Below are 24,675 nucleotides of genomic sequence, written 5' to 3' on the forward strand. Positions count from 1 at the left end.
GTAAAAGTTAAGGTGCCTGAAGGACATTCAGGTATTTCTGGAGAGAGCTCAAGGAGCATCTATGTTAGGCAGCCAGTGAAGTGTTTGGATTGAATGAAAGTGCTTGATTGAGTGGGTGGAGTGAAGACAGTCCGAGGAAGCAACTCTGAAGAATGCTTGTATTTAAAAGGTGGGAGTGCAGGCTGGGCCGTGGACCAGAAGTGCCACGCTCAAACCCCAGCCTCCTCGTCTAGTTTGAAACCCGGGTGCTTACTACTCTTCTCTCATGGACCCTGACACCAGACTCATTGGAAACATGGCACTGTTGCCTATCAGAAGTCAGTTCAAAGGACCTCCCCCTAGAGAGACAAAAGATACAGATATTGTGGATGAAGCCATCTATTACTTCAAGGCCAGTGTCTTCAAAAACTATGAGATTAAGGGGCGCCTGGGTGGCTCAGTCGTTAAGCGTCTGCCTTCGGCTCAGGTCATGATCCCAGGGTCCTGGGATCAAGCCCGGGCTCCCCGCTCCGCGGGAAGCCTGCTTCTCCCTCTCCCACTCCCCCTGCTTGTGTTCCCTCTCTCTCGCTGTGTCTCTCTGTCAAATAAATAAATAAAATCTTAAAAAAAAAAGAAAACTATGAGATTAAGAATGAAGCTGATAGAACCTTGATATATATAACTCTTTACATTTCTTAGTGTCTCTTAAGAAACTCCAAAAGTGCAATTCCAAAAGCCAAGGTGGAAAAGAAATGTATACGCTGGGAATCACTAATTTTCCCATTCCTGGAGAGCCTGGTTTTCCACTTAATGCAATTTATGCCAAACCTGCAAACAAACAGGAAGATGAGGTAATGAGGGCCTACTTAGAGCCGCGGAGACAAGAGACGGACTGAGACTTTGTGAGAAAGTTTTTGACCCTGAGAATGATAAACCTAGCAAGTGGTGGACTTGCTTTGTGAAGAGACAGTTCATGAACAAGAGTCTTTCAGGACCTAGACAGTGAAAGGAGCCTGGGCAGACACTTTCCACAGCCGTGGGCAGCATTTTACAGCAAGATGTACATAGTTATTTGCCTTTATTTGATAAAATTTTATACAGAAGAGAGAGGAGAGCGTGTCTTCACTTGAAGAGCTCTTTATCAAGAATTTGGGTGGGGGAGGGAAGAATGGGTTGTTGAAGGGTGATTTGAAATGTTCTGCAGTATTAAGCTGGTGCTTAATAAAAATAAGTAAGAATAAAGAAATTTCTAAAAAGTGGGAGTGGATTATGTTGAGTGAAAGAACAAAGAATAAAAGAGACCTACCATACAACTGTATTTATATGAAGGTCAGTTAACAGGCAAAACTAGTTTTTGGCGATATGTCATAATAGTTGTTACCTTTCGGGGGCATATTGATGGGCAGGGACTTGAGCCATCTGCTGCTGATAATGTTCTTTGTGGTTTTCTGAGTTTTAGTTTCCTGGGTGTAAACATTGAATGTAGCCTTATGGTTTGTGCGCTTTATTCACTATAAGTTAAGCCTCAGTAGAAAGAATGGAAGTGGCCCTGAAGGAAAAGACTTGAACATCATTTCTAACCTGAAGGGAAAGAGAGCGGGAAAAGCTAAGGATGATGCATGAATGGAGAGGGAAAAATGAAAGAAAGTCCTGAAGGAAATAAGAGGGATGATATCATGAGCCCCCATGAAAGAGTTAGCTGTGGGTGGATAGAGGGCAGCTGTTTCTTTGAGGCTATTAGGAAGGATGGGTAAGGATAAAGATTTATTTAAGAGATAGTTTAGGAAGCTGGGCCTCAATTTTCTTAATGAATTGGAAGGTTAAGGAAAAACCAACTCTTGGTATTTATTGTAATATACTTTTTCTTGAGTAAATCACCCAACTAATCATAGTCTATGCCCTTTTGGGAATTTATGCCCGTGATTTCAACCTCTGCTGACTTTTCTGTGGGGTGTTCCTTTCTTGGACGACTCTGAAGCACCTTACTGCACTGGGTGGGGTTGGGGGGGTGTTTGTGAAGTAGAGATGCGGGAAATGATTGCCAAACTCGGTTTTATAAGTTTGGAAGTGCTTGTATTGGGTAGCTTTGTTTTGCACAGTTTTTATTGCACAGTTTTGGCTCCTTCCTCCCAATCTGTGAGAAAGTGTGTGTGTGTGTGTGTGTGTGTGTGTGTGTGTGTGTGTGTGTGTGTGTGTTGGGGGGAGGGTAAGTATATAGATATAATGGTCAAAAACCTTCAGAAATGTTGGAACTACTAAATGACAGGGTAGGGATTGTACCTTCTGTTATATCCTGTTTCCTTTCTGTTTATAAAATCACTTGTGGAGTAACAAAACTTCTGAGATAGTTTTTTTTTTTTTTCCTTCCTCATGACCTATTGATTATACTTGCAGAGATGAGAGCTGATTCTGAAGACACATTTTTCATTCCTAGATTTTTCAAAGTGACTTGTGGCTTGAATCTGTTTATAAAGTGAGCATAAAGACATGATAAATGATAAGATTAGATGGGTATAAATCAAATTGTGTAGGGGCAATTATTGTTAAATAATAAATATTGTTAAGAAACCATGTCAGACCTATTATTTTTTCTCTTGATAATTGTAGCAAGCATTGATTTTGTGTTTTGTGCTCAGTACTCAAGCTGGATGCTGAGATTCCAAATTGTGGTTATTGAAACAAATGAAAAACCAGCAGTTCGGTTGTTCTTTTTTTTTTTTAATTTTATTTTATTATGTTATGTTAATCGCCATACATTGCACATTAGTTTGTGATGTAGTGTTCCATGATTCATTGTTTGTGCATAACACCCAGTGCTCCATGCAGAACGTGCCCTCTTTAATACCCATCACCAGGCTAACCCATCCCCCCACCCCCTCCCCTCTAGAACCCTCAGTTTGTTTCTCCAGTTCGGTTGTTCTTAAGAATGTAATTGCCCAAATATTTACTGTAGTCTCTAGGTCATCTGGTTATTTTATATTCCAGTCACAAAGTTGGTTTCTATAGATTTTTAATAAAGATGTTTTGAGGAATAGGTTAGAAACTTTTGAGAGAGAACCGTAACTCTTCACATCAAATATGGTGAATTGCCAAACAGCAGTAATACTGGGAGAAAGAAGGATCATTGCTTCAGATTTGGAGGACCCAGTGGAATGGCAGTAGAGTTTTTATGTTTTTTGTTGTTGTTTTTTTAACTTGCCCAGGAACTTTATATTTATTGGGTTGGCAGTTGTAGGCACAAAGTTTTGTTTATGTTCAAAATTCACTGATCAATGTCACGAAACTTTTTATGGGATACTCTTTTTTTTCTCCTATACTTAGTCAATTCAAATAGTTGCAGAGTGCTTGCTTTCCAAGGCATGAGGTACTTTGAAGGTTGGGGGGAAAATGAATCCGACAGATCCTCTGCATTTTTATAGAAGCTTAAGCCAGATTGCACAAGGACATAGATGATCGTAAAACAGAGCACAGCAAGATACTACAGAGAGGATACTGCCTCCTTTCCTCCTTGCAAATAATTCTTGAACCTGTGTCCACTACATGCTAATCTTTAACAAGACAGACATAGTCCTTGCCCTTGTGACTTTATAGCAAGGAGACTTGTCAAACACATACCTATATAAATAATTGTGTCATGTGCCACTAAGGAAAAATATATTTTTTTTGTAGCGGTGAATCCTTGTTGATAAGCTGAGACCTGAAGGATCGATAGTGGTTTGAGGGTTTGGGGTACAGGGTACGTGGAAGAGCATTCCAAATAGGAAAATAGTATATGTGGAGGCCATGAAGGGGGGAGCCTAGCATGTTTAAGGACCTAGAGGAAGGACCACTGTGAGTGTAGTACAGTGAGTGAGATTGAGAGTATCAGGAGGCAAGGCTGGAGAATAGTCAGGGCCAGATCTGGGTATGTGTGGTCTGGGGTCAACTTTTGGCAAGTTGAGTGCTTTGGTCATCATAGCTCTTCCCCCACCCCCCCACTAAATACAAAATATGTCAGTGTGCACTCTAGGTTATGTTTGGCTGCAAGGGTCTTATAGGCTATAGTTAGTGTTTTGGAATTGATTTTTTTTTTTTAAGATTTTATTTGTTTATTTGAGAGAGAGAGAATGAGAGAGAGAGAGCACGAGAGGGAAGAGGGTCAGAGGGAGAAGCAGACTCCCTGCTGAGCAGGGAGCCCGATGCGGGACTCGATCCCAGGACTCCAGGATCATGACCTGAGCCGAAGGCAGTCGCTTAACCAACTGAGCCACCCAGGCGCCCTGATTTTAAGAATAATGGGAAACCATTAGGTTATCAAATGTTATTTAGCTTTGTCTCATTCTACGATGGGTGTCATGACTGTCATTTTATAACTTTCCTTTGTCTTATCAGTAGGGAGGATAAAAGGAAGATAAAAGTAACCCTGTCTTTTCTGTATTAAGCCTTCTATCCTGGATACGCCAAGAACAGCCAGTTTTCTCTCTTTCCTATGTACACTCCCTCCAGGTGCTTTTCTTTCCCTTTCCAGCCTTCCCTATAGCCGCCTAGCTCCTTACCCTGCTGCACTGACTCTGCACTGAGAACCCACGATGCTCTCAAGTTACATGGGACCAGGGTCTGAGCATAAAGGCGAAGGCTTTTTACCAGCCTCACATTCATTTTTACAGAAAGCTTTATTTTACTCCCCCCCAACCCACTCAATTTTCCCTTTCTTAGAAAAGAAAAATTAGTACCCTTCATCAAATGAGTATATAAACATTCCCTGTTGTACACTCCCAACTTCCCTTAACTCAACCCGAGCAATAATAAGCTATGCTTGAATATCAAGCATGTTTGATGGAGGAAATTAAAAAAAACACACAAATTCACTGTGTTCTCTTGGCACATTAGCAGTTGACTTCTATTTCAATGAAGTTGGAATACAGCATTACAGTTTTTATGTTCTTTCAGGAAGACATTCAATGAGATTATACCATTGGATCTCTTTTTTGTACACTTTTTATCCATAAATGAGAGAGGTCCTGGTGTCATTTGTCCACAAAGTCAAATTTTCAGTTAAGGGCAGGTTCATTAGTTTCTTTATAGGTATTAGTGAAACTATTACTTTCTCCTTTTTTTTTTTTCTTCTCTTGGTTGTCTTTATATTTTGCATTATTTTCCTAGTTTTTGATGAGATAGTAAGTGTTAGTAAAACAGGAAGCAGGTAAAAGTTTTTTTATTTTAGGATTTTTTTTGTTGTTAGGGAAATTTCAAAAACATTTTGAAAAGTATGCAGAATTTCATGTCATGATTTCAGGGTCATGAGATCGAGCCCCTGATGGGCTCTGTGCTAGGCGTGAGCTTGCTTTAGATTCTCTCTCTCTTCCTCTACCCCCCCCCCCACTCTCTCTCTCTCTCTCTCTCTCTCAAAAAAAACAAAAATGTAGGCAAAACAGTGTGATGAAGCTTTGTATACTTATTGCCTGGCTGGCATCAACAATTACCTACTCAGGGCCAATCTTGTTTTATCATGAGTCTCTCCTGCCTAGATTATTTTGAAGCAGATCCTAGACGTCCTTTCATTTCATCTATAAGTATCTCAACTGAAGTATCTCTAAAGTATAGCACTCTTTTAAAAACAACCATGACACTAATTTTGTTTAAAAAAATTAATATTCCTGTTTTTCAACAAATATCTAATCAGTGTTCAAATTTTTAATTTGAATTATGATTGAAATGTCAATATCTTGTGATTGGTTTGTTTGTTTACATTTCTTTAATTTTAGATTTCCCTTCTCTCTTTTCCCCTTCAGCCTCGCCCTCTCCTCTTTCCCTTGTAATTTACTTGTTGGAAAAAACAGGGTATCTGTCCTCTAGAGTTTCCCACAGTTTAGATTTTTGGGATTACATCTCTGTGGTGTTAACAGGAGTGTATTGAAAGTTTGGGTATATACTTTTGATTTTTTTTCCTTTTGAGTTTTGTTTAACTTTATCTTTTTTTTTTGCCATAAAGATTTTATTCATTTATTTGAGAGCGAGAGTTTTTGCGGGGGGAGGACAGAGGGAGAGGGTGAAGCAGACTTCCCACTAAGCAGGGAGACCAATGCAGGACTTGATCCCATGGTCCCTGGGACCATGACCTGAGCCGAAGGCAGATGCTTAACTGACTGAGCCACCCAGGCACCCCTGTTTATCTTGATCAAGAGAGTTAAGTTGGATCTTCTTTTGGAGGACTTATAACGGAGGTCCAAAACTAGTGCTCATTGGGCCATGTGTGGCTCACAGACCTGTTTTGTTTGGTGGACACTGAAATTTTTTTTTTAAGTAGGCTCCATGTGGGGCTTGAACTCATGACCTTGAGATCAAGACCCGGGCTGAGGTCAAGAGTCAGACGCTTAACTGACTGAGCCACCTGAGTGCCCCTGAAATATTTTAAAAATAATTGCTATCATTTAAATATTGTAAAGTTTCACATAAAAATCAAGATTTTTTTTTTTTTTTTTTAAAGTCGCGAGATGTGGGCATACTAGTTGTCTGCGGCAATGTCCAGGTTATAGCTGATAAGTGGCAGCAGCTTGCTTCAGAGGGTGTCTCTCTTTTTCCCTTTACCCCAAGTGCTCCTCACATGGTTTCCTGCCTGTTCCCAGTGGGCTGGTAGGTTAGTGAACTGCAACTTAGGGCAATAGAAATTGCTTTCCTCTGTGTGGTATTGCTTAAAATCTATGCATGGTAGTTTACTTCTAATTTTTTGCTACATGTTTCGCTCCAGCTGGTGTTTGGGCTATTTTACTGTCTAACAATTGATGTTTATTCAGATAAATGGTCAGAGTGCCTGCTGATGTTCCCATTGTGCTTTGTAGCTCTATCATAAGACTTGTTCAGTGCGTTGTATGAATCTATTCTCATGCCCCCATAGAAATTGGGTTTGTAGTTTTAGAATCTAACAGAATGCTTGGCACATGGTAGGTACTCAGTAAATTCTTGTTGAATGAGTGACGGAGGACAGGAACCAGTAAACAAAACTATTCAATGGAGAAAACGTAGTAAGAGAAAAAATCTTGTAATGTACATCCATGTTCAAAATTTCATTGATGCTAGTTCCTCTCTTCTTCCATTGGCATGCATTATCAAAAGTGACTGTAATTGTGGTATGTACAGTGTAGAAAAACCTCTATAGGTGTGCAGATGTTTATCATTAATAACATGTAAGTTAGCAATAGATTTCTCAGAAAGAGATTTAAATTTATTTGTGCTTGGAGAACATACTAGCTGGACTTCCCTGTTTTGCCTTAAGAATTTGGAGTTTAATTCTTCCTTTGGTTTATGTCCAGTGTTAACAAGGACATGTAGCAAGTGTGAAAAAGGGAAGGGTACAACATGGACAGAGCTCACAGACTTGAGGGTAGTTTAGGAGGCGTAGCTGGTATAATTTGATAAAGTTTTTAAACCTGGCATTTGGATATTGCCAAAAACAATACTTGAAAGATATTTTATGTTTTAGAGTTTAATCTTATTTGTGTTATAACAATACATACTTAAAAAATTATAATTGAGGGGGTGCCTGGCTGGCTCAGTAGGTGGAGTGTGCGACTCTTGATCTCAGGGTTGTGAGTTCAAGCCCCACGTTGAGCATAGAGACTACTTCATAAAAATTTTTTAAAATTATAATTGTTTTTTTTTTTTGGGGGGGGAGGTTATGTTAAGCCTGCCTGAACTTTTCCTTGCTTACTGACAGCCTTTTATAAAAGTGTGAGTAAGGTTAGTTTCTATACACTTTGACTCCAGGAGAATATTTAATTTCTCATGAGTAAAAAAAAAAAAATATAAGTTACCAGTAGCACGTTCTAGCACAGTCTGAATTCTTATTTCTTAGTGATAATATATGAAAATGTAGTTTGGATGACCCTAAATTATCAATGAACTGACATGTCACTAAGAAATCTAGCTCATTTTGCACATTTTTTTATTGTGACTTGAAAAGAACAAGTGGTACTATTATAAGTAAGGAGTTTCAGTTTTTACAGTCCTTCAGTGGCATTTGTGGGAGACATGATAAACTCTTACTGAAAACATTTGGTACCTTCACATGGTAAGGTTGATTATTACAGGGAAGCACTGTAATGTTGAAAGAAATTAGAGGATTTTTATTTTTTTGAGTAACTGATTTTAAAAATAGCAACAACAACAGGAGTATCACCACTCTGCACTTACAAAATGCTTTACATTTTTCAAAGCACCTTCAGCATTTAAATGATGATAATCACTGGACCAAATCTGTGAGAAATTCCTGATTAAAAGAAAACTTCTTCATGTCACTCTTGCCCCTTTTAGTTACCTGTTTTTAAAAAATTAGTTACTGTTAGTAAATATTAGCCAATGTTTCTTTTCTACATAAAGATAAAAGGAAAATTATGACAAGATTCTTTACAATTTGGAGGAAAACTGATTTAAATGGAAGATTTGAAGCTGAAATACTGTGCTCATTTCAAGTGAGCTGTGTCAGAGGTATTAAGTCTAGATAGCTGAGCACTGACTCTATTTCTGGGCCTCCAAGGGGAAGATTGTAGTGCATGCTTAATGGATTGTTATATATTAATAAGGAGAGGAAGATAGTTGGAAGAAAAACTGACTTTTTTATAATGAGGTTTTCTCAGATGTTAACACTTCCCTGCTGTTAAATAGTTACGTTTTATTTAAGCAATTTGATTTTCTTCTTTGTACATATTGCCTGTAACAGCCTTTGAAAATTGTAAGATGAACAATACTTGAAAATGTGCTTTAAATAGCAATTAATTTAGTTTGATTTTACCCAAATGATTTTAGCTTTGCAGTACTTTTTTGTTTTAAAATTTTTTTGTTGTTGTGAGCTACTTTGAGCCTGAAGACAAGTTGGGAATAATATAAAGAATACCTGTATTACTATTACCCAACTTTGTTGAATGTAACATTTTGCTGTATTTGATTCACAGGTAGGTTTTATTTTAAGATGCATACCTGTGTACACCTTATGATCTCAGCAACCTGGCACATGCTTTGTGATGTTCATTCCTATATATCTTATATTTTTTCATATTATAGGTGGTGGATTTAAATTTTTTTAAATTGTTTGCTGGTGTATAGTAATGCAATTTATTTTTGTGTTTTGATCTTAAATCTAGCAAACTTGCTGAGTTTTTGTTAGTTTTTTGTTGTCGGTTTTAATAGTTTCTATATTTCTTTGAATTATTTTGTGTAGTCAACCGTATACCTTGCAAATAGTGGTGGTATTATTTCTTTAGGGTCTTTTTTTTTTTATTTATTGAGAGAGAGAGAGAGAGAATGGTAGAGAGAGAGCATGAGAGGGAAGAAGGTCAGAGGGAGAAGCAGACTCCCCGCTGAGCAGGGAGCCCGATGCAGGACTCAATCCCAGGACTCCAGGATCATGACCTGAGCCGAAGGCAGTCGCTTAACCAACTGAGCCACCCAGGTGCCCTCTTTAGGGTCTTAAACATATTTCTTTTTCTTGTCACACTGGCTAGGACTTTCAATACAGTGTTGAAAGAAGGTGGTGATAGGAAACTTACTTGCATTTTGTTCCTTACTTTAAAGGGATTTCATTTTGCCATTTAATTTCATTTAAGTTACTAGTTGATAAACTTTATAAGGTTAAGAGTGTTATGAGAAGTTTGTTTTTAAAATCATGAAAGGATTTTTATTATTTTTCTGTATGTAGAGATTTTGTGGTGTTCTTTTTTCCCCCCTTTAATCTCTGGAGTGTGATGAAATTATATATTTAGTATTAGTTTTTTCTAATATTAAAAGATCCATTAATTCTTGAAACTTAAATTATCTTGGTGAATTTTATTAGCTAATATTTTAAGTAGTATTTTATTTATGTTTTACCTGTGGAATTAGCTTAAACTTCCCTTTTTGAACCGTTTTTCTCCTATTTTGGTTTCAAAGTTATACTGGCCTCAGAAGGTAAATTGGGAATGATCCCTTTTTAAATTTTTTCTGTAACAGTTTGTATAAGATAGGAGTTACCTGTTTGCTCCCTGAATGTTTGGTGGAACTTGTTTAAACTTCTGGACCTATAGCTTTTCAACTGGTGTTTCAGTTTATCTGATGGTTATAGCTATAGTCAGGTTTTCTAATTCTTCTAGGGTCAGTTTTGGGAAGATACATTTTTCTAGAAAATATTCTATGTCTGTTTTTCCAACATTATTGAAATCTCTGCTACTTTTGCAGTGTTTCCTTTGTATGTGCCTTCTCTTTATTGTTGGTCTAACCACAAATTTGTAACTATTATTTGGGTTTTGAAAGAATCAGCCTTAAGTTTTGCTGAAACGTATGTTCCCTTCCCCCCATATTTAATTAATGTATGCCCTTATTCTTAATTCTGTCAATCAGTTATTTAGGAGTTTCATTTTATTCCTAACTAAAGTCAGATGCTTAGTGAATTAATTTTCAGTCTTTCTTTTCTAAGGCCAGTTTTTAGTCCGTTTGGGCTGCTATAACAAACTACCATCGATTGGGTGGCTTCTAAATAACAAAAATGTATTTCTCATAGTTCAGGTTGCCAGCATGACTGGGGTCTGGTGAGATCCCTCTTCCAAGTTAGAGACTGCTGAATTCTTACATCCTTGTAAGTCTGAAGGGAGAGGGCGCTCTCTGGGTCTCTTTTATTAGGGTGCTAATCCCATTCATGAGGGCTCCACCCTCATAATCTGATCACCTCCAAAGGCCCCACCTCCTAATATCATTACACTGGGGATTAGGTTTCAACATCTGAATGGGACACGCGCGCGCGCACACACACACACACACAGTCTGTGGGAGCCCATAAATATCTCTTTAATACCACTTTAGTGGTATCCCACAAATTTTAATGAGGTGCTTTAGTTTTCATTGATATGTAGTTCAGTTCTAAATATTTTGTAATTTTATTGTGATTTTTTTTTCTTTGTGAGTTATTTATTGCTAATTATGGCATAATTGTCAGAGAAAGTGCCTGTATGATACTGATTCATTGGGATTTGTTGAGGTTGACTTTGTGGTCTGGTGGGTTTTTTTTTATCATTGTTCCAGGTCTGCTTGAGAAGCAGGTATATTCTAATTGCTGGGTGCTGGGCTGTAATATATGTTCATTAGGTCATGTTTGTTGGTTGTGTCTTTCAAATCTCCTGTAGCCTTACTAATTTTTGAGTGTTCAGTCTATTGACCATATGTTAAAGTGTTTCTCAGTGATTGTGAATTCATCAAATTTCCACTTTAATTCATATATTTGCTGTCTGTATTTTGAGACTGTGTTGATAAATTGCAGGTAAATTCAGATTTTTAATCTTGTTGACTGAATCTTTTTCTCATTGTTATCTAGTGACCTTTTATTTCTAAAAGGGACTTTTCCTTAAAGGATATTTTATTTGATACTGATTGATCACACTAGCTTTCCTTGTTCTTTCGGTATTGCTATTTATGCCCTTCTTCTAAACATCATATAGTAGGCTTAAAATTTAATATGAGAATCTATGAATGAAGCCCGTTTATTTATATTTCAGTCCATTTATTTGATTTTAATTTTATACTCCCCTCTCCTATTTAGGTTTGATATTCTCTTTTCTTGGTAGGGTTTTCTTTAGTTTTCACTTTCTATTCATCTGGAAGCTTTATATTTGCTTTATTATTTTAGTGGTTACCTTAAAATATTTGACTTGAATATGTGACCTAAAAAGTCTGTAGTTAATCGCCATTCCAAAGCAGTATCTCTTAAAAACAAAACAAAACCCCAAAGACTTTAGAATAGTTTAACTCTGATAACTTTTCTCCTGTTCCTTGGTGTTACTTTCAACTGGTCTTTTTTTTTTCTTACTTTTTACTTCTGAAATTAGACATTACTTTTATTTAGTCAGCACATGCTTAGATTTACCCATAGGCTTACCGGTACTCTATAAATATATAAGTTTTTACAGCCTCATATTATCAAACTCCAAACGTCTTGGGGTTTGGAGAAAAGGACAGACTTACCACCCCCCCACCCCCAATTATTAAAAAAAAAAAGGTACATATTTCTTGTCAAAAGAATATTTGTTGTACTTTGGAAAAGTATATAGGAGAAAGAGTTAAATTTCTGGAAACTTAGAGATAACACTTAATATTTTGGTTAATCAGCTTCTTCCTTTCAATTTTACTCTTTCCTTCCCGGTTTCCCTTTTTCCCGTTGTATTAGTTTCTCAGGGCTGCCATCACAGAATACCACAGGCTGCAGGAGTAAACTACAGCAGTGTTTTTTTTTTCTCACAGTTCTTGGAGAAGTCCAAGATCAGGGGGTTGCCAGGATTGGTTTCTCCTGACGCCCCTCTTTTTGGCTTGCAGATGGCTATCTTCTTGCTGTGTCCTCACAAGACCCCTCCTCTGTGCACTTGGAACCCTGGTGTCCCTTTGTGTGCCCGAGTTTCCTCTTATAAGGACACTAGTCAGATTGGATTAAGGCCTACCCCAAGGCCTCATTTTAACTTAATCATCCTTTTAAAGGTCCTATCTCCATATACAGTCACATTCAGAGGTACTGGAGGGCTAAGGCTTCAACATGTGAATTACGGGGGCACACAGTTCAGCCCATAATACCTGTCTTCCAACTTCTTTCTTTTGGCAAACGGTGTGTTGATTGCCACCGTGTGCAGACGTGAGTTGACTGGGGATGTAGTAGTGAATGAGACAGAAGTGGTTCACATCCTCATGGGGCTTATAGTTTACAGTCTTAGACAAGTCTAGTGTAATTTCTCTCCCTTCCCACTGTCATCCGTCTTCTACCTCTTTCCCTTCCCCTTTCCTACACACACACACACGCACGCACGCACGCACGCACTCTACTTACTGTTTTGTGATCATTAGTATAACTGCTTTATTTTACATACGTAGAGGAAAAAGCCTTTACAGTCTTGAAAACCTAGCACTTAATATTTTTATAGTTTTTCTCAGAGTTCTGCTGAGATTCAAATTATCTCTAGATTTCTGACGACTGAAGTTATGTCTTTTACATTTATTGCTCTTCCTTCTTTTTCCTGTATTTCCAGCTACTTGTGTGACTCGTCGCTGTCACGTAAAGACTATATTCTACAGTTTTATTGGTAGTGAGGATGAATTTCTTAGGTTGTTACAAGCTCCTGGGGATTCTTTCTTCAGCAATTCATTATTGCATTTACTTTTTGCTGCATCTCAAAAAAGCTCTTCCCCCTTCTCCTTTTTAGGTCGCCGTTTTGGGTGGAGGGCCTGGGCAGAAGAATATAAAGACAAAATGAAAGGGCTCAAGTACAATAGAAAGTGGAGATGAGACGCATTTGTGGGGCTGACTGTGTGTCTGTTCACTTTACGTACTGTTGCTCAGGTACTCCAAATTCTCAGGTGCCCAACGTGAGAGTTCCATTTTTCTTTTAAATACAGTGTTAACTGCCTTTTGATTTTTGAGTGTGGCAGCTCCGATGTAGGTAATCCAGTGAATCTTGGATTGATTCTTAAGACAGCTGCACATCTGAGATGGGTGATAAGTTTTTCCTACTAGTTATTCATAAGCCTAATAGGCAAAATTGGTCTGGAACCATTTTCTATTATTATTATTGTTTTAAAAATAAGTGTGAACCATCGAGGTTGTTTGTGGGAGGAAGGAGGTAGTCTTCTTTCCTTGTCTGACCACTGACTCTAAAATAATTTATTTGTATGAGACTCTGTAAGGTAGTATAATTTGAAGTTACCTCAGAATTTGACCTCTAGGTACAAGAGAATTTGTACTTCTTAAAAGGGTGGATTAAATTATTGTATCTAGCCAACTTCCTCCTGAAATGTTTGTCTAAGAGCAAGAACAACATCAACTCAGAGCGGTAGGGGACAGTCATCTGGCCTTGTTAGTGCCGTCCAGCTCCTTGGGAAAGGCTTTCATTTGTATGCTGCCTAATTATACTGTAAAATAAAAGACTGAATCCATTAAAGAGCCAGGCCCTTTGTGTAGCTCCTGAATTCCTTTAATTTAGTGGCTGCATAGAAGCTTTATTCAGAGCATTCATAGTCCTGTACTATCTTTCCTGTCTAGATGCCAGGTCCTATTCAATGGTGTTCTCACTGCAGGAAGTTCTCACATTCATTTGAGGGTAGATGAAAGTGGGGGGAGGGGAAAGATGGGGGGCGGCGAAGGACTGTGTGGATCTTTTTTTCCCCTCCATTTCCTGCTCTGCTCCTTAAAAACAAAACAAAACCCCAAACAAAAAGCAAACTCAAGAAGATAGCTATAAAGGAAATTCTCAAGTGACTCAATGGATTGATAACTCTTGGTAAATCACAGAAAAGTTGTGTCTGCCTCTGGCATCTATTTACAAATAGTACTAAAACACCCAGAAAAAGCATTTCAGGTCAGATGAGGGTAGGAGGCATTGGAAGAATAGATGGCAATCTGTTCCAAAGGATTTACTTCCTTTAATTGAAGGTGTTTTAAAGGACTTTTGGCAGGGTGGGGGAGCGGTGGGAGGGAGGTTAAAGAATAGTTCTTAAGGTTGTATTAGCAGTCAGGTTGAGAGTTGACAGATGCAGGAGAGGAGTTCAAGTGAACATCTTAAAATCTAAACAGGAATAGAAATAGAAATGTTTTTTATCCCCGTCTTCTGTAGAATTTTAAAAAATAAGTATTACTTTAGGTCTGGTTTCTAATCTGTGACCTTTTACTAATAGATGCTGAATTGTTGCTTTATGTTTCCAATTTTCTAAATAGGTATGCATGGAAGGAAGGGAACTGGAATGACCCAAGTTGTATTTTGTTTTGTTTTGGGATGCTAGTGGTGGTGGGAAATAAATAAAGGAACAATGAGTGTAGACGGACTCTTGAGTGTCAATAAATAATGTACCAGTTTTGAATTGCCAGGATATTATCCTGATTGATGGTGGTTCTGTAGCCCAAGGAAGGTCGATCTTGTTGAGGTTTGTTTGCCTAGAAGCCTTGTTAAGTGGAATGGAGTTCTCGGTGGGGGTGGGGTGGGGGGTGGGGGGGTAAGGGAGGCGGGGGTGGGGTGGGGGGTGGGGGGGTAAGGGAGGCGGGGGTGGGGTGGGGGGGTGGTCAAGGTTAGATTCTAATTACGTATTTAGTGTCTTTTTCAGGCCTTTTGAGTAAGGGGTATCATTTCAAGTTTCTGATCTCTTATTGTCTCAGTAGACCCTTATTGAAGCTGGCTATGCAATTAAAAAACAAAACAAATTCAAACAATCCCTCAACAAGCCCTCATTTCTATCAGATCTTCAGTAGAAAACAGGAGTGAATGATTGGATGGAAAGTAAAGGAAAGTGAAGAATGTAAGTGCATATTGTGCCATGTTTTATACTGTGAAATACATTCTAAAAAATTGTAAACACAGAAAAAATAGCTATTTAATATGATAGGAACGATTCCTGGCATGTGGAATCCTTGACTGGATACATAGGAAACCAAGTAATAGAATGGGATCAAGACAAAGAACTGAACCTTCATTAATTTTCATAGAAATAATACAAAGTTTTCATTTTTGGTTTTTGGTGAGGTAGGAATGATAATGTGTAGTAACATTTTATTTTGGTTAAATATATAATTAGGAAGTTGTCTTTTCCTTCTAACGGGAAGCTGATAATAAATGTTTCTAGTTAAATTTGAAATAAGTGTTGCACCAGAGATTGTCCAATATACTAGTGAATAGGTATTAAAATAATTTATGAAAGAGAAACAGGTTGTATTTTCATGCAATATTCCCAAGCCTTTTGTTTCGATGCCTTAGGAAAATAATTTTTGAGATAAAACCATAATGTTTAAATTACTCTCCCCCTTTTCTGCATTACCTTTTCCTTTATCATTAGTCATATTTGCTAATAAATGTTACAGTTAGAAATCAGATCTCAGGATATGTATATCCTTTATAGCTACTCATGCTGTGATGTTTTTCTTCTAGGATAATGTGCTTGTAGGAATGACAATGTTTAAGTCTTAGATTTAAATCTCATAAAGTATGATTCTCATGGTACTTATCTCAAGTGGGCATTCTACTACTAATGCTTTAGGTTGGCTTTCCAGTCTGATGATAGGGATAGAAGTACCAGAAGCTCTGTTTTATCCACTGTTGTATCCCCAGTCCCCCAGTGCTTAGAGTAGGCACTTCATCCGTAGGAGTGGTGATTTTGTTCTTCCTTTTTTTGAAGATTTACTTATTTATTTGAGAGAGAGAGAGAGCGCGCGCGCGCGTGCAAGCATGAGCGGGAGGGGCAGAGGGAAGAGAGAGAATCCCAAGCAGGCTCTGAGTTCAGCGGAACTCAGTCTCGTGACCCAGAGATCACAGCCTGACCTGAGGCGAAACCAGGAGTCAGACACTTAACCAACTTCCCCACCCAGTCGCCCCTGTGATTGTGTATTCATTTTCACTCATCCTTTGTTTTAATGCCATTTTGAGTGGAGTGTTTTTATATTAATACCAGGATTTTTCTTTTTCTTTCCTTTTTTTAAAAGATTTTATTTATTTATTTTGAGTGTGAGCTGGGGGAGGGGCAGAGGGAGATGGAGAGAGAATCCGGAAAGCAGACTCCCTGCTGAGCGCTGAGCTCTGCCGAGCCCAGCGCAGGGCTTATTTCATGACCCTGAGATTATGACCTGAGCCAAAATCAAGAGTCAGACCCTCAACCAGCTAAGCCACCCGGGTGCCCCAACCAGGACTTTTATTTCATTTCATTGAGGTTGTAATTTTTATCACAGTGAATTAAATTTTTTAATTTCTCTCTTTTTAAAAAGATTTATTTACTTATTTGTCGGAGAGAATGAGAGAGCGCATGAGCACAAGCAGGGGTAGCGGCAGGCAGAGGGGAAAGCAGGCTTCTTACCGACCAAGGAGCCTGATGCGGGACTCAATCCCAGGACCCTGGGATCATGACCCGAGCTGAAGGCAGATGCTTAACCGACTGAGCTACCCAGTCATCCCCCAAATTTTTAAATTTCAAATGTAAAATGTGAATAGTTTGTCACTTTCAGGAATAATTGTCTAGAATATTGGTTCTCAACCATAGTCTAGTTTGTCCCTAAGGGGGAATTTGGCAATCTCTGGAGAAATATTGGTTGCCACTACTTGGGGGTGGGAAGAGGTTTAAACTACTGACAGCTAGTTAGTAGAGTCCGGAGATGCTGCTAAACATTCTAGAATGCACAGGACAGCTTATCTGTCTCTCCATGTCAATAGTGCTGAAGTTCAAAGGCCCTGATCTAGAAAATGCCCAAGTAGAGAAAATGAAGAACTTTGATTTAATCCCACAAAATATGCCTGCCTATCAAGAACTTTAAAGGAAGAGGCTTTTATGGAGAGAACACTAAGATTCCCAAGAGTTAAAAAAACAAACAGAAAACCCCCCAAAATACAAAACAGTAATTGGAAAAATTGTGCCATGTGAGGTACTTACATTTTTTTAAAGATTTTATTTATTTATTTATTTGACGGAGAGGGACACTTACATTTTTTAAATAGCTTTTTTTCTATTGACGTATAGTTGACACACAATGTTACAGGAGTGTTAGGTGTACAACATAGTGATTCGACAAATTTATACATAATGCTATGCTCACCACAAGTGTAGCTACCGTCTGTCAATGAGGTACTAATATTAAATTGAAACAACCTACAGAGTTGGAATCTGTTTTTGTTTTTCATATATGTATGTACCTTCTAGGATGGGATGTGAAATTATGTTTCACGTATGTCTAGAAGATAGTGGGATTTTGCCAGATGAAGAAAGTAGGGAGGCTGATGTCATTTTTGGAGGAGGGGGAAGTTTACAAAGGCCTTGAAGCCCTGAAGGAGTGTGCAGAGTTTGGGGAAAGTGGTTAGTTCTGTGTAACAAGAATGAAGATGAAGACTGTATTGGAGGGCATGGAAAGAGAGAGGTTGGAGTTGGAGCTGGCGAGGTAGGAGCAGTATGTGAAGAACCCCGTCTGCCAGGTTGTGTAGCATGTGGACTTGGTCTTGTAGGCCTGGGGGAACCTTGTAGGGGAGTGACAAGAGTAATCATTTTAGAAAGATTACTTTAGGGCAGAATACGGGGGACAGAAGCAAGGAGGCCAATTAGAAGGTTGTCTGTTTAAGTTCATTTGAGAAAGAATGAGGCGATGGGAATGGAAATGGAAGAGGGGGATAAAGGTGATCAAGTTCAGAGCTGCTTAGAAAAAGAATCTACAAGTTTTGGTGAAAGTAGGATGAGGACTTAAGAGAAGAATAAAAACAACAAAACCAGACTGGATCCTAGCTCCTGTGGAAATGAAGACTGTAAAAGAAGCACGTTTGAGGAGGTTCCTGGCGTTAAGGTACTCTCCCTGCTTCCACGTACACCTGAAGCCCAGAAAGGTCAAGAGTCTTCTTTAAGTTCATCCAAGTAGGTCTGTGGTAGGGTGAGATGCAACTCTGGTCTCTTCCCGTGTTATACTGCTGAGCGTGGCTGTGGGCTGTGTGCTACACAACCATCAGGTCACAGAGTTGGGGATGTGAGTTCTAGAGTCAGGTACCACAGTACTTCCTCCTCATGCTGAAAACAGAAGAGGCATGGGTGCTTTCAATAAAGTTTCAGTAAAATGCACTTTTATTTAATCCTTACTATAACATGTTTAATGATTTTTTTTTTTTTAATTAGCATGAGCAGGGGAAAGACAGAGGAAGGGGGAGAAGCAGACTCCCCACTGAATAGGGTGCCCAACGCGGGGCTCCATCCCAGGACCCTGGGATCACGACTTGAGCCGAAGGCAGACGCTTAACCGACTGAGCCAGCCAGGCGCCCCCTTACTCTAACATGTTTAAATGGGTGTAATTACTTTAAAGAAATGGAGATGTTAGGAAATCAGTGAGTTCCATTTTGGATATGTGGAGCTTGTTGACCACAGTAGTGTTACTTGGAGTTCATCTCTTCCTGAAGAAAAGAAAATACATTGGTAGGATCAGACTGCATGTTTTATCATTTTAACTGGCCCATATAGATACTGTTTTAGAATTAAGGAGGAGCCACTTGGCAGGTTTATTCTCAGATGAAGCAGGGTTTGTTTTATGGTAGAAGCTCTCTTAATTGACATCACTGTCTACTCTTTATAACATTGGCTGTTCCTCACAAGTGTTCGAGGCTGGGAAACGGTTTACCGGTTGAGTTGTATATTACATTGTCTTCATTTTCACAGTCTGTCCAGGATTTGACTTATCTCCACTGCTAACTCTGTAGTTGAAGTCTGGTCATCTCTCTCCTGGATTTATGATAAGCCTTTTAATGACCTGTCTCCCTGCTTGCACTCTCCCAGCCAGAACGATCCTGATAAAGTCAGACCGTGTCACTCTTCTCAAAACCCTCCAGTGGTTTGTCTCAGAGTAAAAGTCAGAGTCTTACTAATTTCAGAACAGTGCTTGGCTTGTAGTGGGCTCTCAGCATTTGTTGAACAAATAAATGAATGGCTCCCACTTTAAAGAAACAGAAACTGAATGTTTTAGAGAATGCATTGTAAGTGTGGTTTATGTAAGAACCATGAGTTTATACTTGGCTGTACATCAAAAGAGTGATAAATGAGTACACACTTATGTTTTATGTTAAAATGTAATTGTTTAAGGTATTTATGTTTTCATTCTAAATGTTTTATCATTTTAATAGGCCCTTTTTCAAATATTAATCAAGTGAGTATATAATTCATATAAGAAGACTTTTATGGTATGGTATATATGGAGAGTTTGATTAGAGGAAAATAACTGAAGGCTTGTTTTAATAATAGTAATTATAATAACTATATTTATTGAATCCATACAATGTCCTCCTGTTGGCTGCATAGACACTTGGCATGCATTGTCGGCATCTGGTCGTGTTCCCTGATGGATGTCTTCATCTTCTTTTCACTGCCACTGAGAATTTGATCAGTTCAGTGTCAGGAAACGTGTGTGGCTGTTTCCAGGTGCCGTGCTAAGGGTTGGGGCTTTCAAAGTTCATTAGTTACTGTTTGCAGCATAAACATTGAAGCGGACACACCATACCCTCATTACCAGCTCCCTGGATGAACTTCACCTTACTGGGGATATTATTTTGTGTGATTGAAACAATTAGATTAGTAAAAGAGTGGTGTTTTTTTTTTTCAAACTAATGACTTTAAAAGTTTGGCTTTTTTTTTTCCTTTGCAACTTTGCTTAGAGAAATTGACTGCTTTTGTAAAATTTCTTATCATGGGCCAAAGAAAAAGACATCCCGGTGATTTTAGTCCTGTGGGATTGAGGCTTTGGTTTTTTTGTGAAGTCAGCTCTTCTGGAGGGGGGGTTAATTTCTTGGAGCTGTCACCTACTCTTGATTCCCAGTGAGGGCTGTGTGGTAAATGCTTTTTGTTACAGCCCTGTAACCAGCCCTTCAGCCTACTGTCCTAACCACTGCAGCTGCTCTGCGTGGTTTTCCCATTGTACCTTCTCTGGGGGAGCGTGCCCCTTGGACTCCGTCATCCATACTGGCCTCTCACTTGTGCCGAGCCGCTTGCTCAGCTGTTCTTGTTCTATGGAATTGCTTTCATCCTGTGCAGCAAGCATTCTCCATCACCTGTCTTGTCACTCTGGCAGACTGTGCTTGGGGCCCGGGGGTGGTGGTTGGGTAGCCACGTTGGGGTAGCCATCGGGCATGTCCATGTATGCCCAGGAGCGTGTGCAGGGGTCTGTCCATAAGTTTGGCTGCTCCTAGAAGTGCGCATGCCTCTAACCTTTTCTGAACTCTTTCTCTACCAAGTGTCTGTGTAATAAAATGTTTGGCTATCAGAGAAGGCTTTATGGGAAGAGGGATGAGTAGACTACATGTTTCATAGTCATACTAAGAAAAGGGCATAGTGCTTGGGGGGAATGTGGTGGAATCACCTACCTTGGATCCCCAGTATCAAAAAGTAGGGCCGCTCTGATGTCAGAAGACAGGACTGCTCACCTCTTGTATCAAAGGGTAATGGAAGTTGTTTCTCTTCTAATTTGCTCTAAGGGTAACTTAATGACATGCCCAGTACACCAAATTCCACATGTAAATGAAGAGAGGAAAAATACACCTTGAGATTTTAATTTTTTTTATAATGTGTTATAGAAAGCATCAAATTGCTGTAGACTTTCTAGGATCCCTAATATGTATCACTAGGACCAGATAGATTTCTCGAAATTAATAATTGACAGAGTTTTGTTTTTGAGTTAGATAGATAATAGCATTTTGAAATAACTGACATAGTGAAATGAACCAGTATTTTTTTGAAGGTTATTAAGGTTTAGACATTTTATATTCCTTTCTTTGTTGTCTTCTGGATAAATGATCATTATAAATCCTTTAATTCTGTGTAGCGATAGATAAGTTGAAAACTCACTAGACAGAATGTCCAAAATCCTATCCTGCCATGCTTTGTTAGCTCATTGGCTCATTCTTTTCCTTCCTTCAGGTTCTTACCAATACAACCAATACCAGCCTTCTCTTTAATGTCCCCTGTGGGAAGGAATCCTGAAAAGTTTACATAGAATGTTGCTTTATAATGTGCTGATAGGATAGTTTGTAACTACTTCTGCTGGTTTGAACTGGGCATTTACTCCTGGGGTTTTCTTAGAAGGTATTCTCTTTTTCTTTTCTCTGAAATTCTCTCTTCCTATTTTCCCTGAGCAAAGTTTCCTTACATCTGGGTAGGGAAAATGAAAACATGATTTGTGAGAATATTTTTTCCCCTTCTATTTGTGGTAACTGGGAACTCAGATTAGTGTTTTTATTTGTTTTTCTTTTTTCTTTTCTTTCTTTTTCTTTTCTTGCGAGAGAGCGTGCACGCAGTGTGTGATGGGGGAGGGTCAGAGGGAGAGGGAGAAAGAGAATCTTAAGCAGGTGCCACACCCGGCGTGGAGCCTGATGCAGGGCTCAGTCTCAACAACCCTGAGACCATGACCTGAGCTGAAATCCAGAGTCGGACACTTAACCGACTGAGCCACCCAGGAGGCGGCCCTGTTTTTATTTTTTTTTTAATAAAATATATTAGACTACCTTATGTTACACTAACAAACAACCGCCGAATGATTTAGTGGCTTAAAATAGTAAAGATTTAATTCCAGTTCGTGTTATATATACTTGTTGTGTATTAGCAGTAGTTGGGGGGGTGGTGTGCACAGCATTATTACTCAGGAATCCAGGCTGACAAGCACTGTCTCGAACTAGATGCCATGCAAAAGGGAGAAGAGATTTCTAGAGGGTTTCAGTTCACGTGGCCCACCCAACCACAAGGGAGCCAAGAAGTTAATCCTACTCTGTGCCCAGATTAGGAGGCCCACACCATGGTAGGGGTCACTTAGAATGCCTTGTCACTGTACGTAGTGGGCAGCCTGAATCAAGCAAGTTTAAATCACAAGGGAATTTAGTATTTCACAGCACTAAGAATCCAGAAGTTGATGGGGTTCAGACAACAGGTGGTGTGATCAGGAGCTCAGTGCTGTCATCAAGCAATTAAGTCCTGTCTTTCACATCTGCCCTCCCTAACTGGGGGCTTTGCTCTCAGGAAGGCTTTCCTCTTGGTCAGAAGCTATGTTAGCAGTTCCAGATAGGACTTCCAGAAATGATAGTCTCTAGAAAAAGAGGGCACGGGAAGAAATGGATACTTTTTCTTAGGAAATCTTTCCTAGGAGCTCCTAGCTGGATTTGTCATTTCATTGGGAAGACTTGTCACATGTCCATTCTAAGCCAGTTACCATGATTGGTTTAGAGATCACAGTCTACTTGTTGGAGCTAGGACTAGGGCCAACTTTCTCCTGAAGCACATGGCTGTTGGCAGGAGAGGTGGGCACTTAAGCCAAAGTGGGGTTCAGTCAAGAAGGGGAATGTGGAATGAGCCACCACAGCATGTGCCACATTCTTTGCATATGGTTGAGGCTTTTGTCCCTAGAAGTGATGAGAGATACTAATTTCATATGGGTGAAAGATGGTACATAAATGGGAGATTTGAGTGGACAAGGGGTAACCTTAACTTTAAAACCTCTTTCTCAGATAGTTCAGTGATGAATTGTATGATTGTTTTGACAAAATCAACACTGTATGCCTAACACTGCAGTAGATGCCAGATAATGCATTATAGGGAATACAAGGCCTCGAATGCATCATCTGTCATCAGTTTATAGGACTCCTACCTAAACAAACAGAAACCTCCATGAAGCAAACCCGAAATGGGCCATTGCTTCTCTTATCTCTCCAACAGTTCAGTTTTTGCTTGTTTGAGATAAAACTCAAGTGTGAATTTAATTAGTTTTTATTTCATTTCTTGCTCTCTGTTAAAGATGTATTAGTAATGTAGTGATTTGTTCTTCTGTGTTTCAAATAAGGCTTGGTGTTTCTTTGAAGTTTTGAAGACGTAGTGTTCCAATTTCTTATCTCTGGAGTGCAGGCTACACTACTGATACTGAGACCCATTTGTATGGGGTGGCCCCATTTAACTTCTGCAACCTTTGTTTCTTTTCTGTTCCCACAGAGTTGAGCTTCACTCTTTTGTCTAGCATCTGAGGTACTTGGAAAGAGTGCTGTTCCCTCAAACTTGCAATGGACTGGTGGAGGTGTGCTCTCTCTCTTTAAAGCTTTCTGTTTGCTGTTTTTCTTTCTAATTCTTCGGCAGGATGGCCCTGCGGTTCCTGTGCTGGCGGAGAATACCTGACTGCCTCAGTGCTGTTCTATGCTGCCCAGTGGTTTTTTCCCAGCTTTGCATTTTAGCTTTGGAGCCCTGCTTCCGGCCCTGCTCTTTCACCTGCTTACAGACCTGTAAGAACAGATCACCTCTGAGTATTTCCTGCAAAAACCTTTTCATCTTGCCTGTTTGGCTCTGGACCCTGAAGGTATTTGTTTTACGAGCAAGGCCTTTTTTCATTTGTGTGTTTAGGGCTTGAAAGAAATGTTCAACCAGTTTTCATCTGTGGAAAGTTCCAGCTTATGGGCACTTCTAAATAAATCCTCATAGATTACGGAATGGAGGAGGCAGCTCACATTTCCACCCATTGAGCTGGTTTCTGCATGTGTAAAACGCCTTTTTTCTCCAAGTATTTGAAAAATATCACACAAAGAAAATTTATTACACTGTGGATGGTAAAATTATTTGATTATAGTGGTGAACTATTTTCTTTTTTAATCTTTTAGGGTATGTTTAGCAGAGTAAATCATTCCCTTGGCATCCAATAATTTAATAACACAGCTTTAAAAAAAGAAAAAAGAGAGACAAAATGGAATACCTCATTCATGGCCAGGAAACTGACATTTCAAAGATGAGGAAATGGGCACAGGGAGGCCAAGTAACTTGATGAGCATTATGCAGCTAGTAAGTAAGTGGGCAACCTTTTGTGCTCAACCTTGCTGTTAGGACACTAGTTTCTCCTTAGTCTTTTCCTTTAGTGTTTTTGCTTTCCTTTGATGTAGTTAATTTCTTGTTTAAAAAAAAAGTGAGGGGAAAGTTAGAACTATACATTCCACATTTTCATTCTTTTAGGCTAGTGACTATTAGACTTTTTTCTTTAAAGCAAAATCTTTATTCCTCAGTGCATTTTTGGGTAGTTACAGAAACCCATAATTACCAACCAAAGGAAAAAAAAAATGAGTTTCTTTTTGCTGAAGTAAAGAGCCTCTGGCATCTTAACTTTCTAGGTATTATTTAGTGAATTGGTCTGAAGCAGAGATGAAACATCATGTTAAGTTTATTACTTTCCTCAGTAAACCCATTGCAGAAAAGAAAATTTCAGTTAA

At 39.1% G+C, this 24,675-nt stretch overlaps 1 protein-coding gene and 1 pseudogene across 1 annotated transcript in view; both read left to right on the top strand.

Moving 5' to 3' along the window:
• The window catches only part of PHLPP1 (PH domain and leucine rich repeat protein phosphatase 1), a 216,776-nt gene that overhangs the window by 18,512 nt on the left and 173,589 nt on the right, over positions 1-24,675 (top strand). The window lies entirely within an intron of this gene.
• LOC113912995 lies at positions 239-1,033 on the top strand (annotated as a pseudogene).

This window comes from Zalophus californianus, chromosome 14 (genome assembly GCF_009762305.2).
Source record: "Zalophus californianus isolate mZalCal1 chromosome 14, mZalCal1.pri.v2, whole genome shotgun sequence".
In the NCBI taxonomy this organism is placed as follows: domain Eukaryota; kingdom Metazoa; phylum Chordata; class Mammalia; order Carnivora; family Otariidae; genus Zalophus; species Zalophus californianus.